Source organism: Herpailurus yagouaroundi, unplaced genomic scaffold (genome assembly GCF_014898765.1).
Source record: "Herpailurus yagouaroundi ecotype Mexico unplaced genomic scaffold, PumYag 180, whole genome shotgun sequence".
NCBI classification, from domain to species: domain Eukaryota; kingdom Metazoa; phylum Chordata; class Mammalia; order Carnivora; family Felidae; genus Herpailurus; species Herpailurus yagouaroundi.
In genome coordinates, this window is record NW_024412411.1 from 18,561,933 (window position 1) to 18,567,512 (window position 5,580).

Genomic DNA, 5,580 nt, shown 5'->3' on the forward strand with positions numbered 1-5,580 from the left:
AAAATCGTTGCTGTTTCATGTGAGCCTCCATTTGATCAGTGTGCCCGTACTTAATTCTTCTATCCTGAAGCTGATTTCATCGAGTGCATTATAAAAAAAAGAAAAAAAGCGTGACACTAACAGGCACAAGCTAGATACTAGTTCCAACTTGTATATTTCCCAAACTTGGGGTATTAGAAATAAAAGCAAACACTTGATAGCAGGTATACTGACAGTCTTATAATAGTAATACCAGTGTTAAGTAGAAGTAAAAAGCTATGCAATGTTTCTAGTGATCCCAAAACTTTGGGCTCAAAATTTTCTCACCCTCGTAAAAAAAAAAAAAAAAAAAAAAAGGTTTGTTACCTTCGCATGATCCCTTCCTCTTTTTATATCTAGAAGTGTTAAATTTTTGCAGTAATCTCAACATAGAGATATACAATGTATTATTCTTCGTTTAACCTAACCTGAGTATTTTTCTGTTTCATAATCATCATAAATGGAGTTGAATAAATCGGCACTATGACTAGATTTCCCTCCAGGATGAGTTTTGGGACGTGGCAGTACTGGGGTAAAGGGCGTAAGTCTTAAAATAAACTTAAGATTTTAAAGATAAGTATAGCCAATTGTTTCCAGTAGGTGGCACCAACTTTCAATTTCACCAGCCGTGGATTGGAGGAACAGACCATAGGAATTAATCTTACACAATTAGAGAGAGGGAGACGTTTACAAAATTTTAGTTGTGGTTAAATTGGTGGTCTGAGTGTCCTACTACCAGTGCAACATTATCAGGATTATTATTAAGTTCTTTCAAATACTTTTAATGTTTACTCTCACTTTTTTCAGCTACAACATTTTATAAACAGAAAATAATAAATACAGTAGGTAATTCAAAAATGCAGAAATCTATCAGGAACAAAACCAATAATTCCATCACCCAGCAATAAGTACTGTATCACTAAAATAACTCACTGAAAAATTTATTTCCAGTCCCTTCCCTGCCAGGCATCATACCAATAAATTATTGGTATGAATGTTAAACAAATTAAAAAGACAGCAACAACAAAAAAAAACCCAAAGAATTGGAGTCATAATATACATGAAAGTTTATGTTCCTTTTGGCTACAAAATTAAATCATTCTTATTAAGAGAACAGAGACAGGACATTCCACTCCATTCCCACACTCCAGTGCTGACTACCAAAAATTGTTGGAGAAACTTTGTGGTGGTAACACTGCATAATTTATATAGCTTTAAATCCAGGTCCCATTTCCTCCCCCAACAGAAACATACTGTTGCACAGAATCTTGCGATTTTTCCTGTGTTATGAAAGCAATGCTATATATAGGATTGTTAAGAGTAGACTTTTGGGTCGCCTGGGTAGCACAGTTCGTTGAGCATCTGACTCTTGATTTCAGCTCAGGTCATGTGGTCTCTCTCTCTCTCTCTCAAATAAACAAAATAAAAAATCTTCTTAAAAAAAAAAGAAAGCTTTGGATTCAGACAAGCATTCAGATCCTAGCTCCACAATGTACTAGCCAGTAATCTTTTCAGGAAATCTCTTTGGGCTTCCATTGTAGACTTGACCCAGCTATCTATCTACAGCAGGAAGTCCAATCTCAGGGCTTGAAAAGTGATTTTGAACTTATTTTGATTAGTCATGTAATATTGAACATGTATATTTATCTCCATTTTCTCCTCAGATCCCACTAAAACTGTGGTAAAGGAATAAATAATAAATGAAAGTAAGAATTAAAAAATATATAAACCCACAAGAACAAGTTTGAATAGGGTATTGCAACAAATGATATCAACAAATTTTTTTTTAATTTTGTCTTTACTTTGGCATTTAGGAACATTTGTGTATTTCTTCAAATTGTTCCCTGTATACTAGTACTTAATTATCTCTTACTTTTTTCTTAGGCATTTCTGCTCACTTTGCCAGATTGGACTGATTTTGACTTTTAGTTGCTTCCTATAGGACAGTCAGTGAGATTACTACTCTTCTCTCTTCCTTCTCCTCCCATTTTAGTTGTTAGTTTTTTCTACTTTGTTGGAAAATGCAGCGTTTGCATATGAGGCTTCCATCCAGATACCTAGCTTTATGATTTATTATTTAAATATATTTATTATTAATATATTTGTGTGAATATATAAATATATTTATCAAATCTATGTAAATGTATTTATTTATAACAAATATATTAAAAATATTTTCACTGGTCACTAGTAGTCTCTCAGCTGAGGTTTCCTGGCATTCTTGTCAGATGAAGCTTATTTTCTAGTAGAGCTGGGCAGGAATCATTTCGATCTCTTACATGTTTCATATAGCTTCTTCTATAGACTTGAAACTTGAAGGAGTGCTTGACTGGAAATAAAATCCTTAGTTCATACTAAGAGTTCAGAATTACTTAGTTCATACTAAGTTCAGAATTTACCCAGAAATACTGAACTAAATTTGCGTGTGTGTGTGTGTGTGTGTGTGTGTGAGAGAGAGAGAGAGAGAGAGACGAAGCCTATGTGGAATCAAATGTAAAACAAAATGAAAGAGAAAAACCTCACTGTGGCAGTACATGTTTTTCTTTTTCCTTCTCTGCATCAATCAAACTTTTAGAAATGTCCTGAACTTATTTCACTGCCCCGTAAATCAATATAAATGTCCTACAACAGTATTGCACATTTTGTGAATGATTCTTCCAAAGTTTGGTTACTTTTTTTTTTCAAAATAAATGGAATATCTTTATCTGAATAGTTAATAAAATTTGGGTTGCCAAAAACCCTTCACCTTTTGAAGTCCTTAGACAATTGCAATTAAAAAAAGAAAACAAAGATTACAAGTAAGAATTACATTGAAGTTTATCCCTACAAAGCAAGGGAGGAAATATAAATAAATAAAAAGAGAGACTAGAGATGATTATCTTGTGTATTAAAAATCATACATGGGGCACCCGGGTGACTGGTGCACCTGGGTGACCTGAGGGTCCAACTCTTGATTTCGACTCAGGTCATGATCCCAGGGTCATGGGATACACACCCCTGCATCGGGATCTGCGCTGAGTGTGGAGCTTACTTAATTAACATTCCCTCTCCCTCTGCTCCACTCCCCCGCCTAGCGCTCCTGCTCTCTCTCTCTCTCTCTCTAAAAATAAAAACAAGCAAACAAACATACAGTGATGTTTATACTCTAGAGTGCATGCACACAGTTATTTGAAGAATACAACTTTTCTAATGTTACCCCATATTTGAATTTCACTATAGGCAGCAATCCCAACAGAAGTAATTGTGAAGTATATTTTCTTATAAGTTCTCATTTACTTATATTTTTACTTTTTAATTTACATCTAAGATCATGTCCTTATTAGTTTTAATAACCTAACAAAACGGGAGGTGAGATTCATACATATTTTTCACTCCACCTCACATTCTGGTGGCCCACCAGTTTCCTCCAGTCATCGTGATGTAACCTGACATCTCATTCATCTGTATCACATACCTTTCTTTGTCTGGTCCCATGCTTCTCTGGAGCCAATATTTGAGATGCCTGTTAGCCATTCTGATGCATACCAGACTTGGAAGTGGGAGGAAGGAACATGCAGTGGTGCAGTCCTTGACCAGTTCTTAGATGGGGACTAGTGGATAAATGTTCCTGATTCTGTGTCTCCGGTAGACAGTTCTGAAGTGTATTCTATAAGGCTTCTTAGAGGAATTGACCCCCAGCTTCTCACTGCAGTAATAAAACTCCTCAATAATTTACCTTAGGTATTAAATTTATTCTTTCCTTTGTTTTCCCAGTTTCCCACTCCTCTTCTTTGGAATAATTTCTTAAAATAAACTATCTGTTTACAAGCTTTTGTCTCCAGCTCTGTTTGTGGAAAGGACCTAGGCTGAAAGAAATGAAAAGATGTGCATTTTTACTGAATATATTTTTAAAAATTAAATCCTCAAAAAAATGAAATTTATCATATCTCAGAAATTTATAGAGTGACTGCTTTCTATTACTAGGGAAAGAAGAGACAACTTTATAGATCGAAAGTTTGAAGCTATTGTCGATTAAGCATTGATTTCCTTGTACAATAATTGCTGGCATTTCCATAAGGTTACATTTCCTACATTTCCATTACATTTCTATAATGCTGGCTTTTCCCAAACAATTTCAATTTTCATTAAACTTTGGCTCTTTAGATGGTGCCTATGAGTGCTAAATAACTTGTTCAGATTTGAATAACTAAAATATAAAAAATTTGTTGTTGACTCATTTATTTGTTGCTCACTTTTCTATAATCTTATAAGCACAGAAATAATTACTAAGACTTCCAGTTCTACAAAATTTTATATGCATGGTCCTGATTTTGGAGTATTATACATTTTTTTTCTAAAGAGCCTATTTTTGTGACAAAATCTTGTATATCTTCTTTCCTTCCAAACTATGAGCTTATGCAGTTTATCAAAGTGGATAACAAAGATTGTTTTTAAAGAACATTAAGACCTATAAATTCACTTTTTTAAAAAAATTTTTTTTTTAACATTTATTTATTTTTGAAACAGAGAGAGAGCATGAACAGGAGAGGGTCAGAGAGAGAGGGAGACACAGAATCTGAAACAGGCTCCAGGCTCTGAGCTGTCAGCACAGAGCCCGACGCGGGGCTTGAACCTACGGACCGTGAGATAATGACCTGAGCCGAAGTCAGACGCTCAACCGACTGAGCCACCCAGGCGCCCCTATAAATTCACTTTAGATTCCAACTAAAATGTAAGATCCTTAAAAGCAGGGATTTTTGTGTCTTTATGCATTCTTATATCCTGAACGCTTAGAAAATGACTGACATAAGATAGACATTTAATAAATATTTGTTGAATAAATTGAATAAATGAATTTATATGTGCTCAATAGGAAAAAAACCTAAAAGACAATAAATTCAAATTTAAAATATGGTCAATTACAACTTAATGTTTTCTTTAGCCTGTAGAATTTGGAGCAAAATTGAACAAAAATTTAAATACAGAAATTCATTGAAAGAGATTTATATTACAATTAACAAAGCAATATTAGACTCCAAAAAGATACAAGTCCATGTAGATTGAAAAGTAAGTTTGCATGAAAGCAGCAGAAGGAATACTTTTAGGGTGATATCTCTTTCTAAAAAACAACTATGGATAATTCTGGACTCACTAAGTCTTGCAAAACTTAAGCATTGTTATAAATATTTTTCCACAAGATGGCAGCAAAGATTTATTTTAGAATCACTGGACACAGTAGTCATCCCAAATGATGTATGTCTTTAAAAGCTACAATGTGTAAGGGAAGTGGGGGATTCTTTTTCCTTATTCCTTGGAGGTACCACTGCATTAGAAAGGTTTTATCATTGGTACCTAGAGTTTCTGTGACTCTTTACACATGCCCCTCTCTGTCATACTCTCCACTGCCATTTTTTTACATCCAGATTAATTTTAAATTACAAATCTGAACATGTCATTTCTTAACTAAAAAAAAAAAAAAAAAAAAAAAAAGAACAATAATTTCCTAAGCCATATAAAATAAAGAATAGTATTTTCTAGTTAATTCACTCAACCTATTCAGTAACTGTATTCTATGTGCAAGTT